The sequence below is a fragment of the Balaenoptera physalus genome (genome assembly GCF_965194825.1).
Source record: "Balaenoptera physalus genome assembly, chromosome: 14".
NCBI lineage: Eukaryota > Metazoa > Chordata > Mammalia > Artiodactyla > Balaenopteridae > Balaenoptera > Balaenoptera physalus.
Window position 1 is genome coordinate 66,058,446 of NC_138893.1, and position 24,074 is coordinate 66,082,519.

At 32.6% G+C, this 24,074-nt stretch overlaps 1 long non-coding RNA gene across 1 annotated transcript; it reads right to left on the reverse strand.

Moving 5' to 3' along the window:
* Window positions 1–5,684: 5,684 nt before the first annotated feature.
* On the reverse strand, window positions 5,685–22,836 carry LOC309642426. The gene is made up of 2 exons (XR_014253190.1): window positions 16,797–22,836; window positions 5,685–16,450 (listed from the first exon to the last, which is right to left on the reverse strand). It is a non-coding gene; the product is annotated as an uncharacterized lncRNA (long non-coding RNA).
* Between the last annotated feature and the right edge of the window lie 1,238 nt (window positions 22,837–24,074).

Sequence of the window (24,074 nt, forward strand, 5' to 3'; positions counted from 1 at the left end):
GGGTGATTTGTTACACAGCAATAGATAGCTGAGACAGACATGATGGCAAGAAGAAAATGTCTGAAACATCAACTAGGGCTACATTGTTTAGGCCTTGTTTCAATCCCAAGGTGTTTGAATTCTATTCTGAAAGCAATGAAGAATGATTAAAGGACGAACTTAAGTATGACTGAGTCTGATAAAAAAATTTGAAGGGTCACTCTCTAGGTAATTTATAGATAGTGAATTAGAAGGCAGTGAATCTTGAAAGGGAGACTACTCAGGAGGTTGCCTTGTCATTCAAGTCTGTTGTATAAAAGGCATTAAGCTGGGTGCCAGGGTGGAAAACATAATGATAAAAGTCTCTGCCTTCAAAAAGTTTATACTTTAATAAGAGTGCACAGCAAGTCTTCTCCATGAGTACTTCCTGCACAGTATGGAAAGTTTTAAGGGTCAGGAGAAGTAGATAAATATAACTTTGGGAATTGAAAGGAAGTAGAGAAAGTAGGAGACACCTTTGGAGAAGGTGGAATTTGTGTGTAGGGCTTGAAGAATGGGTAGGATAATGACAGCTGGAATTAGAGAAGCAGTAAAAAGAGAAGGAAGATTGCAGTAAAAGAAGCAATAAAGTGTTAAAATCAAAGAGGCCCTGGTAGAGTAATGTTTAGAATACAAAAAAAGATTATCTAATCATATTTAATCTATTTAATACATTGATTACATGGATTGGAACCAGAAAAGCTAAAATATGAAAAAAATATTTCATATTAAATTAACATTGGATGACACACATTTCAATCATCTCATTTTAACTTTAAGCCTAAATGAACACAGCTACAGTTCATTTTGCTGAAGAAGAACTGCCATATCTAATTAAGGTAGAGTAAGGGTTTTTTTTTTTTTCCAGAACACATTCAAATTATTCATATTACTGATTTTCAGTGCTTGAATTACCAAAACATATCCTCTAATAACATTGGCAAGAAATATAAGTCCAATGCATTCTCAGATATCAGGTGGTTTAAGTCAACTTTACTTGTTTATAACCCTTTAAATATACTTGAAAAAAACAAAAAAAATAACATAATTTTGGCTAAAAGAAAATAAATACAAAAATTTAAAAATCATGTATTTTTAAGATGGGGATACATCGAGTAAACATCAGTATATTTTCTTTCTAATTCCTGTAGTTCAGACTCTGTGTAAGAGCTATGCACTCAAAAGAGAGCTGTAGGTTTGAAGTAGAGTTTGGAAACCACAAACTATAACAGAGGGGAGAGGGAGACAGAGAAAAAGACAGGGAGGGAGGGAGGGAGGGAGAGAGAAAGAGAGAGAGATGAGACTGATTGAATGAATAAAGGTACATCTTTTTATCTAATGTATTCTCCCAATCACAGTGCCATATTTCTATCTTCTATCCATCTGATTTTAGTGTTGTGAAAATGATGTGTGGTACAACTAATTGTCATTTCTCATTCAAGGATAGGCTAGTGAAACATTAATAAAAAGCTACAGGGAATCTTTTCTATTCATAAAATCACCCACAATTATGATTTGACCCTGAGGAAATAAGAAATTTGTGGTTTCATTGAAAAGGCTCCACCATCTAGGGGTGCAAGTCAGAATATGTCCTCAGTACTGTAAGCACGTCCTTGAGCACAAAGGTCTCAACTTGGAACACTAGACACAAGTATTGATTATATTGCCAAATATCTAAATTTAAACACGTTAATTTTATATAGACTTACTATTATTTACCATTTTTAAAGACAAAATCTTTGGCCCTTCTATCATTTAAATAGCATAAAGAATTTTTAACTATCACACTAATTCTGCTCTCAATAAAAGAAGAAATATACATCTACTGTATACTCACTTCAAGAAAAAACAAAACAGGGTTTCCCTGGTGGCGCAGTGGTTGAGAATCTGCCTGCTAATGCAGTGGACACAGGATCGAGCCCTGGTCTGGGAAGATCCCACATGCCGCAGAGCAACTAGGCCCGTGAGCCACAATTACTGAGCCTGCACGTCTGGAGCCTGTGCTCCGCAACAAGAGAGGCCGCGACAGTGAGAGGCCCGCGCACCGCGATGAAGAGTGGCCCCCGCTTGCCACAACTAGAGAAAGCCCTCGCACAGAAACGAAGACCCAACACAGCCAAAAATAAATAAATAAATAAATTAATTAATTATTTTTAAAAAAAAGAAAAAACAAAACAACTAAAAAAATAACACTTTTCATAATTCCATGGAAATATTTACCATCTTTATGACCTTATCTTCTTTTGTTTTACAGGTTTCAATAATGATTCCCTCTCCTAAGACATACACCTTGATGTTCAAATTTATAAACATAATAAACCTGACAGTTGATCTTCTTTCCAATACTTGAGACAAAGATTTTATAATAAATCCTGGGTTCCCTAGAAGACAGGGTTATATTATAAGTCCTGACTCATTTTTAGGCAAGGAAAATCCTGGCAAATTTCTCATTTCTGAAAGGGAGAGGTACAAAATAACAGACACCTTATTAATATTTGAAACACAACAGTTCACAACCCGCCACTGATTGTTAACATGCAATAGCATAACACTAACCTTAGTGTCATTATAAATGCAAAATATCGAAATTCCTCCTTTTGTCTTTCATAGCCATTATGAAAATAGAAGCTATAGCAAGTTTTTATAACAGCAGATTTAACCACAGGATCTTTAATTTGTAAGAAGGAATCACATTAACAAATCCAATGCAGCTGGTCATTCTTTATCTTTCAATGACTGTTGATACTAGCACCTTTATGGTTACCTAATGTAGTTTACAATTACATGCATTCTATGTGAAGACATGCTTTTAGGAAAGGCTTTATAGAATCCATTGTAATGTTTTATAGCAGCTAAATGTATAAATAAACTTTAAGTCTGATAATAAGAGATTTACTTTTTCTATAAATATTAATTTTACCATTTGAGGGAAAACTATATCACCTTTAAAGTCAGCTTGTAAAAGAATATTTAGTGATATGTTCCCTGAACAAGTTGACAATACTGAAAGTGAGAAAAGCAGATTACAAAACAGTGTAATCTCAATCTGTGGAGAAAACAAAAGGATACATAAATAAATAAGAGACAGAAAAACTAAACATTACAATGTAACTGTAGTAATTTCTGAGAGGTATTATTGTGGCTAATTTTAATGATTATTTTTAATTTTCAAGTTTTCTAATTTTCTATAGTGGTATGTATTTATTGTTAAATTAAAGAGGAATAATGTTATTTTTAAAAGGTATGTTGAATTTGAGTTAAAACTGTCCTTTAAATGTAAAAATACTGTGAAGATCACTTTTCCTTTACTTATCTAAATGTATAATTTAGCACTCCTTTGTCCTTATTTCTTCTTCTAATATCTAAATGGTTATCCACATTTTAATAACTTTATATCTAAAAGCCTCACTAAAGAGTCAAGTAAAATAATAAAAATAAAAAGTAGTTACCCAAATGCGTAAACACAGGATTTCACAGCAAATTTCTTTCCTTTCTTATATACTTATTCTGTATACTTTGTAATCAGATTTATTCAAAGAAGCCTAAAACACTAAAAGTAACCAACAATTCTTTCTTAATTTATTGGAGATTTGCTAGATTTCAGTTTTAAGATTTATGTGAATACGAAAAATGTTTACATATCCTTTATTATTAGGAACATATTTCCAGATTTTTAAAAATAGAAACTTACTCATTTAAAGATCCAAAAGCTACTGCCAAGATTTGTGCAATAATAAAATAGTTAATGCTCTTGGGTAAAAATAAAGCCATGTTATTAAGTACAAGCTGTGCTATGCAGGGTAAAATAAAAGCTGTATTATAAATATGAATACTTATTGTAATTGTGAGCTTAATTTCTATCTTTGTGCTTCTAATCAAAGGCTAAGTAATCTTTCAAATATAAGCAGGAACCGGTACTTCATAATTTTAAAAAGGTATTTAATGTGATTGTTGCAATCAACAGTCTATTGGTGGGGAAAAAAGGTTATTGTTTTTGAATGCATTCTTTAAAAACTAGTCGGTGAATCCCAATTCCACATATGCTTTGAAAATATTAATGAATGCATGACATACATAAGCTATAAAATGTAATGACTTTTATTTTAAACTATTAGAAATACATGAACTAAAAGAGGAAAAACAACCAAATTATATTTTTTAGCCATAAAAGTTTTTTTTCCTTCAAGTCTATGTAATACTGAACAATGTTTATGTCCTTAGGAATGATTTAAACTTAAATTTGTTCATCAAAGTAATCTTGTGCAGAATTATCAAATAACTTCAGTTATTTACTTAAAAGTCAAGTAAGCAGAGAAATGAAAAAATAAGATTAAAAAAGATAAATAGCATAAGTACATTTTTTATTTATACATAATGCATATGAAATTTATACAGATTTGAATTATACAAATATGTCCCTAATATTCCCTTAAACTGTCCATATAGTAGAGATAACCTTTGATCACAATATAAGTTATGGATTAGATTCTTAGCCTAGCTTTATTTACTCTTTTCTTATTTACCACTAGGGTAATAATAAAACATTAAATCCAAATTCATAGTAATTTGTGTGGCTCGCCCTAGGTATCTGATCTCAGAATTATACTCAACAGAAATGAGGCATTTCATACATGGTTGCTGAATTATTGAATAAATATAAAAAGCAAAAACTTTACATATAGTCCAGTAATTTAAATAAATCACTATGACTCACTGAAAGCTTAGAAATAGTTTGCTATTACTGTATAAAGTCTTTTTCAACCATTCTTTTAAAAATGATTTATTTTATCATAAATATATTAAAATTCTATTTTTTAATGAACATTAACTGTCATTTTAGCATGTTTATTTCCAGCTTTCTCTCCTGGGTGATATATAACACTAGGCTCTAGTCTGTTTCAAACCAGTCTCTGAACTTGTTCGCTTCCTGGGCTTGGGTTTGGGGCCTGTCAATTATTAGTTATGAGAACAAGGATAAGTGACATAACTCTTTGTATCTCAAACTTTTTCATCTCTAAAATGGAGATGAAACTTTTATCTACATCATAGAACTATTATAAGATTAAATTAGTTGACATATAATGAGTATGTAGTTGAGTGTCTATTACAAACTAAGTTATCAATAAATGTCAGGTATAGTTATGCTGATTATGGTGATGATGATGATTTTGATACCTATATCGCCTTAAAGAAACTGACCACACAAGACATTGGAACAGAGAGTTACTTTGGAAAAGTTAGATACATGTTTTTAGATTTGCCTTTGAAGAGTCAGAACCAAGTTTAATATCTACTTCATACAAAGAACTACCTAAAATCTTTGGGGGATCAGAAGGAAGGATATGGACTCTGTGTGTAGGAAAATGCATGTTTATATACATATAAAATGATATGCAAAACTTGTGCTGGTTCCCACTCCCTCCAACAGCCCCAAGAACTCTAAACTCTGGGTTCAAAATGAGTGATCTAATAAATATGAAGCAATTTTCAAGAACACTGGGATATATTCTCCAGTGTCAACTCTGCATTGATGAGCTGTGAATTTATTTCTATGTCAGTTTCTCAGTCTTTAAACTGGGCATAACTATATTTTTCTTCCTTTTTACAATACAACTATGAAATAATACATGATAGGACATGTAAGAATACTCTAGAAAGTTTTAGAAGTTTTTTTTTTTTCCTATCTGTTAACTTTATTTTTGGAACATTTTTAGGTTTAGAAAAATTGAGAAGATAGTATGGAGTTCACACATACCCTCTTGCACAGTTTCCCCTACTATTAACATATTACCCTGTTATGGTACCTTTGTTACGATTAGTGAGCCAATAATGATACATTATTATTAACTAAAGTCCATATGTAATTCAAGTTCCCTTAGTTTTTACCTAATACCCACTTTCTGTTCCAGGATCCCATCCAGGATACCACACAACATTTAGTTATTTTGCCTCTTTAAGCTCCTCTTGGCTGTGACAGTTTCTTAGACTTTCCTTGTTTTTGATGAACTTGGTAGTTTTAAGCAGTACTGGTCAGGTATATTGTATGATGTTACTTAAGTAAACTGTGTCTGATTTTTCTTCATGATAAGTCTGGAGTTATGGGTTTGGGGGTCTAGAAAAGTTTTTAATTAACTTTTTCCTCAATATAAGATATCAATTACTCCTCCCCTGCCATTTTTAAGAATCAGTATTTCCATGATTGATACTTGTTTTCTACTTTTAAGATATTTTAAAATTACTTATAATTATCTATCTAAATTTATTATGTATCTAAATTATATAAAATTACTTAATAATATTTTAAAATTACTTATTAATTAACTACCTTTGGGGGCATATTAGATATTTATAAACTGAATTGAAGTTAATACTAATAGCTACTAATTTTAAGAACTATGTGCTAAGCTTTTCTAATACATTTAATCCTCACAATGACCAAAAAAGACAGATCAGTTTATCCCTGTTTTCAGAATGATGTGTAAATGGGCCCTTCAATTAAGTAATTTGCTCTTGGTCGCATAGTTTATAATCGACAGAACTGAGACATAAATTTGCTTACTTCTGTTTTCAATCACTACACTACATAGCACTTGAAATATAAGCAAATTTTTCTTTTTTATTTCATATTTCTTCTTTTCTTCAATATTTCAAACTGATTCAATTCTAAATTTAGTAATGGGCAATGGTCATGTGGTGTCGTTTTTCCCTCTAATTAGGTGTTTTATTACTCCCTAGAGAATACCTGCTCTCAATTTTTGACTTAAAGGAAGCAGAGCAAGTGATTGAAGATCATTTATTTGACATGGGCTATACTTGAAATTAAATATTAAGGAGACATGGAAATACTGTAGTAGAAAATATCCTACCCTCCAGTTTCTGAAAACTTTGAATGACAGGTTGGAAGTAGTGAGAGTATTTGATGGATTTTTTTTTTTCCATTTGGATGATTTCAAAGAATGTAGTCTAAAATTTGAAGATGCATATAGAAGGTATAAAATTTATATAATTTAAAGAATACCAGAATATCCACCATGTAGTTGAAGAAAAAATTATTAATTTAAAAAAACTATTATGTAGTTCTATAGCTCGCCATAGTTGCATCATTCTCCTTCCCTACACTTTGCCTTACTCTCACCTAATCACTTCCTTTATTCTTAGTTATCATTCAGATATCTTTCTTAATAATTTTGCCTTATGTTTATATGTCTTAAAACATTTACTTTTGCATGGTTAGCCTTTATATAACTTTGAACTTCTTTTAATACTCTAATACGTCTTGTCCTCTCCCCCCCCACCCCCGCCCTCGTGTGTGTGTATGTAGCTCTGGTTCATACATTTTCATTCTTTTTTATGATTATAACACAAAATATTCATTGCCTCACTGGTGAACATTTAGGCTTTCCAAAATTTTTCATATTAAAGCATCTTATAATGAAAAGTATTACACATATCACCTTGTTTCCATAGGAGAAAGTTCCTGTTGGCCCAAGGATTTACAGTGAAGAATGAAATTACTGAGATAAAATATTGCAGTACATATCTGCATATCTTTGACTCTATTAAATATTGTAACCCTGCCTTCCAAAATGCTTATGCCAATTCACACTGCCAACAGCAGTGGGAATTGCTGTTGACTTCTGATGTTCTAAACTCTTCCTCAAATTTGGAAATATGAGCAACATTTTTTTAACAAACTTTTAAAATTACTTATGTTGTATTTTATTGATAACTAGCAAAGTTGAATACATGACCTTTTTTATTAATCATGTGGGTTTCCTGTTTATTGAGCTATCTTTTTGTATTGTTTGGCCATTTGTCAGAGGAGAGGTTTCTTTACCTTATTAATTTTTAGAGGTTCTGTGAATATTCTGGACCCTTAATCTCTGCTGTCTACATTCTCTGCCAATTTTTTAACATTCCTTTTTATAATTTTATTATATCAGCTTTAATATAGTCAAATTCATCCATATTTTTACAGTTTGTGCTTTCATTCTCCAATATTTGGTACTAAAATAATATCTAGCTATGATATGTTTTTGTATATCTTGGACTTGATTTGCTAAAATGTTTGTCAGCTTGCTGGATCAATATCCATAAGTAGACATCTGTATCACATGAACTCCCACTTTTAAGTCCTGTACCATTTCTGCCAATTACACTTAAATTCAATCATATACCTTTTCTAGCCAATGATAATACACCTTTGTGCTAATAAATATAGGTTCAGTAAGCCACAAAACTCTTGAACTATAAAAAAGAATTGTTCCTTTTTATAGGAAAATAAATATAATTAAATATAATATTAGCTTTTTGCTACAATAATTTTGAAAACGTAAGTTCAACTTCACTTACGTTTTAAATAATAAGGAATATGTTTTCTTTGGCAAAAATTTCTAGTTTTTTTAATAAACAGTTAATTTAAGATACTGTTGAAAGGTCATTTAGAAACACTCTAGAAACAAGAAAGAATATGTATTTAAGAAAGAGCTCAGGTATTACTTAGGGAGTAACCTGAACATCTGACTAAAACACTTTCATAGAACAAAAGCTGAGGAATTAATCTTTAAGAAGAAAGCACGGTAAAAGTACAAGTCTGAAGTGACCTTTGAAGACAGTGAGGTCAACAATTCTCCACATCATTAAACATTGTATATAAAATTTATTTTACAGCCAAGTCAGGAACACACATGCTACACTTCTGAAAACTGGATTAATATGAACCTCTTGGATTTTTAGGCAAAGCAGTCTCATTTTTTCTCTATAACACCAACCAAACATCATCATCATACCTGCTTGAAAATAACCTGGAAATGCCAGCATATACTTATCCAAAGTGGTCTGTATTTACACTTCTGAACAGTACAATGAGTTTCATAAATGACAAGTATGATTTTTTTCCAGGTGTATTTAGTACTAGTCTTTGAAAAAGCACAATTCTGAAAATGTGATTTGAGGGCTGTGTATAGGATGTACCTCTTCCATCTTAATCCATTTCTTATTATATAAACAATTTCCATGAAATTAGCATCAATTGTTTGCCTTAAGATAACTCTCCTACAATGTATATTTTAAATCAATAATCCCATAGGAACACTAGAGTATACTTTTGGAAAAAGGAAAGAGGCATATATTTTTTTCCCAGATGTCAATAGCTGCCACTTTTCTAACTTGTTGAAGTTAGGAATCATTTTTGGGGGACGAGAAAAAGAAAAGCAAGTAGTAGAGCTAATGAAATAAGAAATAAGCCTGATATTATTACAATCATAACATCTGCTAGTTACAGAGATTACCCTAGTCTAAAATTAATTTTTCAACTGAGAGACAAAATGTCATTTTGTGAATTTTAGTCAGGGGGACATTTCAGAAGACTAAGAATTAACCTTTTATTAAGTCATTAGTTGACCAAGCTTCCACCTTTGTGCTTTTTATTTAAGCTTATAAATATTCCCCATAGACATTCTTTGATTTTCTGTCATATTTTCAGTGCTCTGGTTCTACATTCTTACAGTCTCAAGGTTAGTAATATTTGTGATTTAATTTTAACAATGCATTGTTGCTTCAGCATTTTAAGGTTTATTCTTCCAAGGAGGTGTTATAACAAAGTATTTAAGAACACAGAACTTCAGTTTAGCTGGAAATTCATATCTGAATTTCATTGTTGCCCCTAATTTACTGGTTTATACACTGCTCATCAATAAAACTGGAATAATATTAACTATTCTGTACAGCTGTTCTAAGGATTAAACCAAATAATATGTTTTAAATATTAGAAATACATATATGTATTAGATAGAAAAAATTTGCATTGTATTCTTTTCCAAATATATATTTATAAAAGTTTCAAAGCTCTGTTCAGAATAATCTAAAGTTCATTTTCCAGAAAAAAAATGAGAGGCATTTTGGTGTAACAAAATCAGTTTAGAATCAAGTTGATCAGTATTCAAAAACCCACTTTTGCTGCTAAGCTGAGCAATATGTTGAACTTCTATAAACTCCAGTGGCTTCACAGGTATGCCTGGGTATACTAGGTTGCTGAAATATTTAAGTAAGATAATATACAAGAAATCAGTGTTCATCAGTATGTAGGCACCCAAATAATAGTTTAAAAAAAAACCCTCAGCAATACTTATAAGTTAAAAGAGAAAGGACTCAATAGTAGTAAATAAAACTAGTTAAGTGATATTACAAGTTAAAATTGAAAAGATTCAAATAATATTAAATATAATTAAGTTATACTTTGGCATTAAAACTGAAAGAACTTTGTGAAGAATGATATGTAGGGGTAAAGAGAAGGATGCTTAGGTTTTTGATTTATATAATGAATGGACGGTGATCTTATTCATTAAAACACTATAAAAAGCCTGATTTTAAAGGATGAAATTATGAGTTTGTCTTTGAACAAGCTGAATTGGAGACATCATTGAGACATCCAAAAGAGGATGCCAAATAACTAATGGGATAGTATGAGTCAATATATTAGAATTATTTAGAATGGGTTCCAGCATATGGTAATTGTTTTAATGCCATTTATTATTATTATTGTCATTCATAGAGTCCAAGCTCAGAAGAGAAATCTGAACAGGAAATGTAAATTTTTGAGCCATCTGCACACAGTCTCATTAACAAGGAGAGTATGGAGCTAAAACAATCTCAGATTGTCCAGTGTTGGGCAAAGATGACCAGGCCTTTAAACCATGTCCCCCATCAACACTGCATGTGGGCTTCCCTGGGAGGGAATGACTTTGGGAAGGCAGCTCTCTGATGCTGAGGGAAATCTCCTAGGGAAGGAAGAGGTGGCTGACATCTAAAGAATATCTGCATAGAGGGTTCCCTAACACTCGGGCAACATGTCCTTCACTGATGAGGGATTAGGGCAATGAAACACATATCCACCACTCTTCTAGTTATGCATTACCACATCTACGATACTCTAGGTAACACTGTTTAACCTAATTGCTCCAAGGCTACTAATATCCTGCTACAAATTTTCCTTTTAAAGATTATATGTAATAAGAGGCATGCAGGTTTGGAAGAAAAAAAAAAACTGTCTTTGCTCACAGATGACATTACTGTCTATGTAAAAAATCCAAAAACGTTCCTTGAACTAAGAAGTAATTATAGCAAGGTTTTCAAGATACAGAGTTAATATACAAAAGTCAATTTTTTCCTATATACCATCAATAAACAAGTAAAATTTGAAATTAAAAACAGCCACTTATATCAGCAACAATAGAAAAAAAGTATATATCTAACAAAATATGTACAAAATATGCGTTCTTCTATATGAGAAAAACTACAAAACTCTGTTGAAAAATATCAAAGAAATAAATAGAGAGATATTTCATGTTCATAGAAAGGAATACAATAATGTAAAGATGTCAGTTCTTCTGAACTTGATCTACAGATTTAATGCAATCCCAGTCAAAATCCAGCAAGTTATTTTGTGGATATAGAGGAACTGATTCTGAAGTTCATTCTAAAGTTTTACAAGCAGCAAAAGACCCAGAATAATCAACACAATGTTGAAGGAGAAGAACAAAGCTGGAGGATTGACAGTAGCTGTATCCATACTTACTACAAAACTACACCAAACAAGACAGTGTGGTACGGTAAACAAACAAATAGATTGGTGTAATACAATAGAGAGCCCCCAAACAGACCCACGTAAACTGGTCTGTGACAAAGGCACAAAGCCAGTATAAAGGAGCAAGGACAGTCTTTACAACAAATGGTGCTGGAACAACTGGAATTTCCCGTGTTAAAAAAAAAAGAAGAAGAAAAGAAAGAAAGAAAGAAAAGAATCTAAATGCAGCACTTATACCTTCACAAAAATTGGATCACAGACCTAAAAGCAAAACTCAAAACTAACAAAATTCTAGAAGATAACATAGGAGAAAACCTAGAAGACCTTGGATATGACTTTTGAATTAGAAAACCACAGACACAACCCATGGAAGAAATAATTGATAAGCTGGATTTCATTAATTACAAACTTCTGCTCTGCAAAAGAAGCTGTCAAGAGATTAAAAAGACAAGTCACTTGGAGAAAATATTTGCAAAAGATACATCTGATAAAGGACTCTTATCCAAAATATACAAACTTAAAACTCAACAATTAGCAAAAAAGAATCCAGTTAAAAAATGGGCCAAAGACCGTTAACTAATAAAAGACACTCCAGCAAAGAAGGTATATAGATGACAAATAAGCATCTAAAAAGATGTTCCATATCATATGTCATCAGGCAAATGCAAATTAAACAGTGAGACACCACTACCCACATATTAGAATGGCCATATTCCAGAACACTGACAACACCAAATTCTGACCAGGATGCTGATCAACAGGAATTCTCATTCAATGCTGGTTGAAATACAAAATGGTACAATCACTTTGGAAGAGAGTTTGGCAATTTCTTACAAAACTAAACATACTCTTACCACAGAATCCAGCAATCATGCTCCTTGGTATTTACCCAAAAGAGCTGAAATATTATGCCCACAAAAATCTGCACACAGACATTTATAGTAGCTTTATTCATAATTTCCTAAACTTGAAAGTGACCAAGATGTCCTTCAGTAGGTGAGTGGTTAAATCAATTGTGGGACATCCAGAAAAGGAATATTATACATCACTAAAAAGAAATGAGCTATCAAGCTGTGAAAAGACATGGAGAAAACTTAGATGCATAATACAGAGTGAAAGAAAGCAATTTGAAAATGTTACCTACAGTATATTTCCAACTATATCACATTCTGGAAAAGGCAAAACTATAGAGACAGTAAAAAGATCAGTGGTTGCCAGGGGTTGGGGGAAGGAAGAATGTGCACAGAGTGTTTTCAGGGCAATTAACTCTTCTGTATGATAGTATAATGGTGGGTAGAAGCCATTATAAATATGTCCAAACCCATAGAATATACGACACCAAGAGTGAACCATAATGTAAAGTATGGACTTTGAAAGATAATGATGTGTCAATATAGGGTCAGTTATAACAAAGGTACCACCCTGGTGAAGGATATTGATAATGAAGGAGGCTATGCATGCTTTGAGCCAAGGAGTATATGGGGAATCTCTTTACCTTCTACTCAAATTTGCTGTGAATCTAAAACTGCTCTAAAATAACTATTAAAAAAATAAGATGTTCATTGCAACAATTCTTGTAATGGTAAAGGGTTGGAAGCAACCTAATGGCCATCAGTAAGGGAGTGAATAAATAAAATATGATTCATACTGTGGTAGACTGTAAATCTGGTCACAAATTCTTACCCTCCCTGCATCTATGCCCTTACAGTGTGATCTTGCAAATAGCCCTGACAAAAGCTTAAGTCTATTTCTCCACTCCTCGAATATGGTTTGGCTATGTGACTTCCTTTGTCTAATTAGCAATATGTGAAACAGGCATAAGTTTGAAAAATGCTTGCACACTGGGGCCTGTTCTCTTGTTGTACTTGGAACTCTGACACCGCCATGTGAATAAGCCTGAGCCAGCCTGCTGGAAGATGGCCATGTGGGCAACTGAGGCATACTGGCTGATAGCTGGCAACCTCCAGAGTGTGAATGAGGCCATCCTAGACCAAAACAACTACCAACTGACCTGCCAGCTGACCACAGAGGCATGAAAAAGCTCATCAGAGATAAACCAAACTGGATTAGATTAAAAGAACTGTGCAGCTGACTTGTTAAAGCCACTAAGTTTTGGGGTGGTTTGTTTCAGAGCAATATATAACTGATACCCATCCATAACGTGAAATACCATGAAGCAATTTGAAAGAATAAAGTGAATATATGCATATTAGTATACTGACATGGAAAACTTGCTGAGGCAAATTAATAAGAAAAACAAAACAAACAAACAAAAAAACCATGAAGACCTTGTAATTCTGCAGACTATCCTACAGGCTTCTAATACTTAATTATTTTTTCTCGTCTTAAAAAAAGATTATATAGGGTTTATTGGTCATGAAGATAGTAAAACTGCCTATGCAATAAAATGCTTAAATGCCTTCAACATTATGAAACAAGATGTGAAAAGTCTTTTATTGCAGATGGAAAAGTTGCAAGATAAACCTTCAGCTTCTCAGGTCAGATATGACCGCCCTGTATAAGTTACCTAGTTTATGTGCTATTCTCACCCACACTCACTCAATTTCTAAGCAAACAAAAGCAGAAAAGTGTCCACTTATTCACTTGTGGACATTTAAATTCTTAAGAAAAAAATAAATTAAAAAACCCAAACAAATTATTTCCAAATTATATTAAAAACTTAAATGTTTATCTCTGACTGTTCTTATACTTTTGTCAAAACAAACAAAAAGAAACAACCACTTCAAATGAAACCCTGCCACGAGAATATCTTCAGATCATTTTATTCTATTTCTGAAGAAATATGGGCAAATTGTTATGTTCTACATTCCTAAATTCAGCCCTATTTTTCTCGAATCTATTTTTGGAAATAAGAGAAAACAAACCTTAGAAAAACACAGTTATAAAAGATATGCTATTTAACATAAAACACATTCAGAATAATCTGGCAAGCATGAACCTATTTCTGCCAATGTCTATGAATCATCACCCTCATACTAGTAAATGTTTCTTAAGCCAAAGATTACCATTCTGAGGCAGGAGGGAATATGACAATAATTATTCAGAAAAAAAATACAAGTCAATAGTGCCATTGTCATTAAAAGGACTATTTATTTCTTACAGAAAGCTAAAGCTCAGAATAAACCAGAAGACATAGCTATGTTTTAAATTGGGAAAAACAGAGTTCTTTGTTTTCAAACATGGGATAATAAAAAAAATTATCATCTTAAAATCTTAATGAAGAAATCTTCAGTAAGAATTTTTTTTTTAATCTACATTCTGGGGTTGTTGAATAAAGCATGTTTTTTTCTGTTTTTTTTTTTTAATTTATTCATTTTATTTATTTATTTTTGGCTGCATCGGGTCTCTGCTGCTGCGCATGGGCTTCCTCTAGTTGCGGCGAGCAGGGGCTACTCTTTGTTGTGGTGCACGGGCTTCTCATTGTGGTGGCTTCTCTTGTTGCAGAGCACGGGCTCTAGGCGCTCAGGCTTCAGTAGTTGCAGCACGCGGGCTCAGTAATTGTGGCTTACGGGCTTAGTTGCTCCACGGCATGTGGGATCTTCCTGGACCAGGGCTTGAACCCATGTCCCCTGCATTGGCAGGCTGATTCTTAACCACTGCACCCAGCCACAGGAACCCGTGTTGTAGGGGGACTGACCTATCGAGAAGGCATGTATATTACTGAGGAAATACACAATACAAGGTTGCTCTCAGCACTGGATCTTGTTGAAGTCAATCCTCGGTTGGCTGCGTCAGAGGAAGAGGCCAAGGCTACAGCCAGCCTGGCAGTGGATGTGACTGCTTCAAGTTTTGGGCAGACAAGGGAGGGAGGGCACATTTTCTATGCCCAACTTCCTACTCCCAGTTCACCAGATGTATCGGAAAGTGAAGAACGTGTAAGAATTTAGGAAATACTGTGTGCCGACCCGTGTTTGTCACAGTGGGCGTTCCAGAGTTGGGAGGCATTTGTGGTGACAGATACTAAATGATCGTCTGGGTCAATACTGCCTTAATGAGAACATTTGTGCATTCTCACAATTGTAAAGTTTCCTTCCCCTTCATTTTGGGGACCGATAATACTACTGTAAATATATTTGGTTTTTTGAAGCTCACAGGGTATATTAATATATTGGAGCACTATGTAAACTTAAAGAAGTCATAAACAACATTTACTACCTTGGTAAAAAAAAAAAAAAATTTTTTTAAGTTGGCTGGAGCCGTCTTAAATTCTCACTATGTCTAGAAAAGATTTGGTAAGTGAACAAATAGAGCTGCTATGAAATAAACAAACACTATAAAAAGGTTCTTAAGTAATTTTTAGGAAGACATTAATTTTATGTAAGCTAATGCTGCTTTCTCCATAATTTAGATCCAATCTTGATAGGTTTTCAATACTGTACCAGAATGTAGGCATAGCATTTCACTTGTCTTACTGTATACATTTTATTACTGAAATACTAATTTATCTTAAAATTTAAGATTGTAAGAGGTTTAAGTCTACCATGACATTTTAGGAGGCTCAGGAGCCATTGTTTCTTCTGTTGGGAGCACACCTCTGAAATAACACTGTCATTCAGTGGGCAAATATAGCTTGATATCCAGAGAGCATAAAGTCTGGTTTATATATGACTTTTAAGTAAGCTTCTTTTCTATAAAGTAATATGTATTTACTTATGCTGGGAATATAGTGATTCATACTAGAGTGTGTAATCTACTATTATATAAAGTACATGTAACATATATATGTGTGTATGCTAGTAAATATGTGGGCAAAGCAGAAAGTGTCTTCAAATGCTATTGATTTCCATTTCCATACTACAAAAACTGACTTTAAAAAAACATACTGGGCTTCCCTGGTGGCACAGTGGTTAAGAGTCTGCCTGCCAATGCAGGGGACACGGGTTCGAGCCCTGGTCCGGGAAGATTCCACATGCCGCGGAGCAACTAAGCCCGTGCAGCACAACTACTGAGCCTGTGCTCTAGAGCCCGCGAGCCACAACTACTGAGCCCGCATGCCTAGAGCCCATGCTCTGCAACAAGAGAAGCCACCACAATGAGAAGCCCATGCACCACAGCAAGAGTAGCCCCCGCTCACCACAACTAGAGAAAGCCCGCGCACAGCAACGAAGACCCAACACAGCCAAAAAATAAATAAATAAAATAAATAAATTTGTTAAAAAAAAAAAAAACTTACTTTTTGTCACCACTTCCTTATTACCTGAGCTGAATTATTTCTTCTTTCAAAATGTCATTGTCTGTGTATCTTGGCATTAGCAAAGGCAATCATCATTACTTTTAGATGTTTCCACTATGTTAAAACATTTTTGCAAAGGCCACTATTAGAAAAGCAATACCCAAAACAAAATTCTCTAAATATTTTTTTATAAAGTTAAATGTGGATGGATTTATTAGCTCTTATATAAATACTAAACAGAACTCTTAAATATAAAAACAGGTAATTGATAAGTATCATGTTATTATTATCAGGTAATACTTTAAGAACTACACAATGAAGGTCTTCTGCATAACACATGAAAGTGCACCATAGAAGCCACTCATAAATTATCAACTAAAACAAACATCTTCAAATTAGTTACTAATCTTTCAAAATTATCTATAAGGTAAAAAATAATTATTTTATGAGTAAACCATTGTCTTTGTTTTAGATTGAAATCATTGCACACATGAAACAGCTGCATGGCCTGAAACATAAATAAAATAGAGGAAGGTTGAGTTACAAACAGATAAACACAAAAATAACAAGGAAGGTTGTCAGGAATTAGACGTAGATATTCAGAAACTATAGTCAGGAATAGGACACAGATATTCCAGTTTACAGAAGCCTGAGCTTAATTAATTTTGCCAACTTGCCCTAGATTTTGAAAATTTATATTCTATCATCTTATGCATTATATCTTTGCAAAGCAATAGAAGTGTATGTAGGGAACCAAGTATGACATATGTCCACTAGGATATTCTTCACGTGCCATTTTCGTGCTATAAACCTCCTCCAAAGAATTGTGATTTTAATTTAAAATATCTCTTTTTCAATATTCTAGGAAGTTGTAAAATATTTCCATGGAATGACAGTAAGATAAATACTTGTTTTATGCATTCCTTAGAGCAGTGTTCCCCCTTAGGAAACTGGTTTTGCAATCAGCAAAATAAAACTGCTGATAAGTTTATATACACAGAAGTAATGATAGGGAATTTTGTTGTATTCTTTTGAGGCACAGATACTCTGGAATTATTTTAAATTATATTCATAAAAGGACTGCCTTATAATATTTAATATAAAATAAAAGTAATTTATATTATAGTATATAATATATAGCGGATACTGGAAAAGATCCAGTACATTCTATCTCCCTCACGCTTGTTTCTAGCTCTGAGAATATTAATACAAGGATTTAGAAAGTAGGACTTTTTAATGAAATATAAACAACCTAAAAGCTAGCATATTAAGTTATGCTAAATTTTAAGCATTGATTAATTCAAAAATAATTACGTAGTGACCACAATATGCCAGGCACTGTTGTAGGTGCTAGGAAAAAGCAACGAACAAAATAAAGTCCTGTTCTCCTGGAGCTATAGTCCATGTGGAATGGATGAGGAGAGATAAACAAGCAAATATAGAATATATTAGGTAGTGATTTCTGCTGTGATAAACTATAAGGCAAGTAAGGGAAAAAACAGTGATGCAGGTGGTGAGAGTAATATTTCATATACTGTGAGCAGGAGGGTCTCTCTGTGAAGGTTCCATTTTAGCAAAGGGCTGAATGAAGTGAGGGAGAAAGCATGCTATTAGGCAAAAAGTGGTCACACAGAGGGCAATGATGACATTTCAAAGTTCCAAAACAGCGTATGTTGTGGTCCTTAAAGAACAGCAAGACCAGTATGGCTGAAGCAGAGAAGGGATGAGTAGTAGAAAATGACATCAGAGAGGCAACTAGGGTGAATACATTGATTGTTTGGATGCAGTAAATTCACTTTTTCAATTTTAGTAACTACTGAATTGTATTTGCTTTATAATACAACATGAGGAAAAGAAAGCATCCTTAATAGAGGCATAAGAGAAAAACACCTGTTTCAAGATAAGTAGCACCAACAGAAAACATTTTGAAAGCATTAGTCTGCCGTTGTGGAGGTAATGAGTTTCTCTATTATTGCTTCTTCATAACTGAAAAAGAGCTGAGTAGATAGTAGATGATAAAAAATTTGAAAAATTTTAAAGAAACAAAAGTAACAGTAGTTAAATGCCAGGAGGATTCAGCTGCCAACTAGCAGTATAGCTACATACTTGAAAGAAATTGGTAGATCATTTATCAGTTCTAGTTCCCTATTTTCCAGCAGCAAGTGGCTACTAACTATTCAGTTGAGAATAAAGTAAGATACCTGGATCTGGCTTTCAAGAGGAAAGTTCTCAAAACCCCTGCTCTCAACACTATTAGCTCAAATAGAAGTGCTTGGGTCCTTCAATGATTCCACTGAATTTTATGACCTCACTAGAAAGCTGAGATATCTAAAGAATAATGAAATGTAATAGTTTATTTCAATGTTGTTATTTTAACAATTTATACAAAATAAAATAAGAATTAACAATACTTTTCATATAAAATATCAAATTATATGTTTGCTTGAGTAGCATGTTTTTCAATTCTAATGCTAGAAAGGTATGCTTACTGTGCAATATGCTTTTATTTCATGGTGTATCCTACCAGTAACACAGTTTGACCCATGATCTGTGCAAAACACTGTAGGTTCTATGATGTTTCCATCTGCTATTTGAAATCGATGATTTGAAATATTGTTTTAACTATTCGATATCATTGTAATAAACATAATACATTTATTTTAAATAATAAATAGGCTAATATTTCATATTAAAACCATTAAGTGAAAAATAGGTCATCATATGATGTTATCTTTATTAATGTGACATAACATTGCTGTGACATTTGAAATTTATCCTTGATATTATTGTTACTTACAAAAAGGTAAATTTTCACCACTACAGAGAGACAGAGACAGAGACAGATCTTGTTTTGAATCTTGGCTTTACCAACAAGTGAATACTGACCTTGAATAAGATTCTTCAACTTTAAGATGAGGGGAAAATCCCCAGTGTCAGAGTGTAAACATCTGTACAAAGCGAAATTCAATAACAATAGCTACTGAGTGGGTAAAATAAATTAAGTTAAATGATTCCTCTTTTCTTTCTAATTCAAGTGGACATTTCCAAAACAAATGCAATGGTTCTATCACTGGACTCTGAAATGTTTGCTTTCATATTTATATAGTATTTGGGGAATTTTTACTATATCACCATAGCTTCAAATACTTTTCCTTTTCATGTTTTTTCATTTAACTACAACACAAAGAAGAATGAAACAACTACATTCAGAGCTAGTCCATTTAATACAACATTTTCCACTTTGAGATTCAATAAATGGTCATGGGCCCTCATATGTTAATATGGGTAACACTAAATGATTCCTTGGTCATGAGTTTGGCAAGCTATGGATTAAGTATTTTTCTTGTTGCAGAGCTTGAGTTTTACATACTTCTGTCCAAGAGGGCAATGCAGAAAGAGGTAAATGGCCACAGAATAGTTTCTCTGAATAAACCTATTCATATCTCCCTGAAACATTATTCCATGCAGCAGAGTATGGGAAGAGAAGTCCTACTGTCCCAAAAGTTTCTTAAGATCAGGATATAGATCTTACTATCTTAACCTCCTTCCCCTTAGAGCCTTCCTTTCACACAGTAGGCAATCAAAAAGTTTAGAATAAATGAATATCATAAAATACTGCCAGTATTTTTCTAAACCCCTCCTATTGGCAACTGAAGGATTTTCCAGGTAGAAATCTAGGAAGAACCAATTTCCCCCCTTATAATCTGAATTTCATTATCAGATTGCAAATGTATATAATTTCCAAATTTGGAATCAAGTCACAACTAAATTTCATAGTGCTATTTATTACTAGTTGTAAAACTCTGTAGTTGTAATAAGAAAGAAAAAAAATCATAATAGTAATAGTTTTCACAGTACTAACAATTTAATGGTAAATAAGAAGTATATGTCCCTAGGTCAAATGTAGCTGATGTAAAAAATAACCTGCAAACTCTGAGGGTAGGTACTACATAAACTTGGTGAAGGTAGAACCGTAATTGCCTTCTCATTGTTATATTCCCAGCTCCCTTTATAGGACCTCCCTAATAGTAGGCTTCTAGTAACAACTATTGAATGAATGATTGAACCCAGAAAATGTATTACTATTTAAAAAGTAATTATTTTCTTCATATACTTCCAAGGGGAAGCCATTTAATGATAAAGGGCATAATTCCTCCAAATTATACTCACCTTAGAGAGCTTACTAAAGAAATCAGAGCTCTTTGCTCTCTTCTTTCATCTCTGGTTGTAAGGATTACAGTAGGCATAATTAACTACCATTTGTAATGATCTAAATTAGTCTACTAATATAATAGACTCTTATAACAACATAGCTCACTGGTATATGAAACAGATGAAGTCACATTGCTCCAAATTTCATACCTCCAATGCAAACACTTTCAAATATTTCTTGATTAATATATTGAACTTTTAAGCTTATAAGGACTTATAACCTATTCTTACAACCAGAGGTGAAAGAAGATTGGTAATATTTTCATAGAAAATTATGCAGGTTCAGTTTTATTGTCAGAAGCCAACTACTATAAAATTATTTGCAAAACAGAAAAGTGGAAATTTGAAAAATATATTCCCCAGTGTTTGAGGTGGTGGTGGTAGAAGTGGTAGCCAAATGGTGTCATTAATTCACCCACATACTGGAAAACAACATATGATAAATAAGCAATTTCCAGAGAAAAACATCATCCATAGTTTGAAGAAAATCTCCTATAAGAGTATTCTTTCAGAGTATTCTTTCCTAATCAAAAAGCTGAAATATCAATAAACGTTAATATTTTCAAAGTGAGAATTGCCATTTTCTGTTCAGTTGTCAAGTGTGTGCAATCCTAGTGCATTTATCTTTAAGATGTGGCTTTTTCTTTCTTGAAAGTATCAGAATGTATTTCACTTTAAAATAGTTAAACACTTGAAGAATCACATGTGACCATTCCCTTGGGACTAGCAATTGAATATAATCCTGGACTATCAGCCTGACTTCTTCAAGGTACTTAGGAAAGTTCATCTATTCAGAAAGAATAAAACCAAATAAATTTAGATACCCTCTGAAAGGAGAATTACTTTGCAAGTGGTATTAAGTCTTCAACATTTAACATGCTTGAGAATGGGGTATTCATACGTAGTATGGTTCACAGTGAATTTTCCACATTTATTCTTCTCATCATCTCATTGAATACTCAGTTTATTTAAATTGAATATGTTACACTTTGTGATAAGGATAATGTGTGTTTGCATGTTTGATGCAATGCTACACCCAAATTTATACTTCAAAATGCATTTAATATTTAAACAAAGCAATGGTAAAATTCTGTGTAAAATTTATAATCATAACAACAAACTCCATTCATCTACAAAAAGATAGTTTTACTTTCAAATAAATATGGGCAATTAGAAAAATTTAAATATTCATTATATTCATTGATTCATAATATTAATTATGATTGGGCAATTAGAAAAACTTAAATATTCAGTATGAACTGAATGTTTGGGTTCTCTCAAAATTCATATGCTGAAATTCTGATCCGAAATGTAATGGTATTAGTAGGCGGGACTTTTGGGAGGTAATTAGGTCATGAGTATGGAGCCCTCATGAATGGGATTGGCGCCCTTATAGGAAGAGACTGGAGAATTTTTTCTCTCTGCTCTGTCATGTGAGGATACAAGATGACGATCAGCTGCAAGCTAGGAAGAGGTCCTCACCAGAACCAAACCATGCTGATCTTTGATTTCTCAGCCTTGAGAACTGTGAGAAATAAATTTCTATTTTGTTTCAGCCACCTAGTCTATGGTATCCTGTTATAGCAGCCCTAACTAAGACCCTGATAATATAGATTTTGTCATGATCTATCATGTCTATACCAAAAATAAAATAACAAAAGCCTAAACATGCTTAAAAATGGAAACAGTTGGACAGAAATAATGAAAATATTATGTACCTATTTTACTGAAACTTTCTTATAATATGCCTTGTTCTCATCTCACCTCCAAAGAAATTACAGAATTTTTCAAATCCTTCATAAGGTAAAACTATTCTTACACACACACACACACATATTTAAATAGTTCTATTTCAGAAAAGAAATTCAAAAATTATTGTTCTGAAAATATTTTGGATGGTATGTATAAACTTGGCCAAAATTTATTCTTCAGAATTGATTCTAATATATACAAATATATGATGAAGAGCTAGAAATATTTTTAGATCCTTAAATTTATACAGTAGGTATACATTTAACATCAACTTGAGTATTACATTACAAAAAAAGGAAAAATTATACTATTACATACTTACAACTATTTTTTCTAGCTCTAATCTCAAGAACTTGTTAGTCTACTTAAATTCATGTAAATTATTGTCCGTGTAGTAACTATTTTGAAGACTTTTCATAGCAATTTTTTATATGAATAAAAACACCGTTCTCATGGGTAACCACCATACCCATAGTGAAAGACAAAATAAAATAAAATCAATTATCAGTAGTTTGAATAAATACTGATTTTGCAGATAAGGGCTAATGTTAAATTCACCTGTGAGGTCAATCCATGTAACCTAGGTCTAGCAATACTTTAATATGAATTAGGTTGTTAACTTGCTGATATTTTGCACACAAAGATAAATATCAAAATGAAAGAATCCTTTCACAGTAGTCAATTCAATAACTGTTGAATTTCTGAGCCCCTTGAGAAAAGGGAAATTTTATCCTTTCTTAAAAATTCAATCTTTTAATTAAAGTATGATTAAAGGTAGAAGAGGGGGAGAGTGTGTGTTATTATTTTTAAGTCTCTGGAGTTAAACCATAATGAGCTAAAAGTGAAAACACCAAAAACTGCGTCTTAAATTTGTTTGATTTAATTTTATGAATCTAAACAGGTAAGATTGATATAACCCATGATTTCAATAAATATGACAAGTAGTTTAGGGTGTTCTGAGTTGCCCAAATGTATTAAAAGGTCAAATGACCTTGAAATACAATTTTTTAAAGTGACAATTTCCAGTGTGTTATTCATTGTATTTAGTTGAATTATACCAAGGGTATGTTCACTGATACTGATTTTTAGTTTTATTTTATGTGAAAATAAGAGAATATGCACAGGGATATTTTAGATTTTAATTTTAAATATTATTTTCTAAACTTTAATGCTTTGGTAGCAAAAGAGAATTGTCAATATTTTTAATTAATTAAATAACTTTCTTATATATCAGATGTGAACTACGAGGAGGTTTGCTTATTTTTTTATATCCAGTTACTTCAATGCAAACAGAATTACACAAAAGTATCAGAC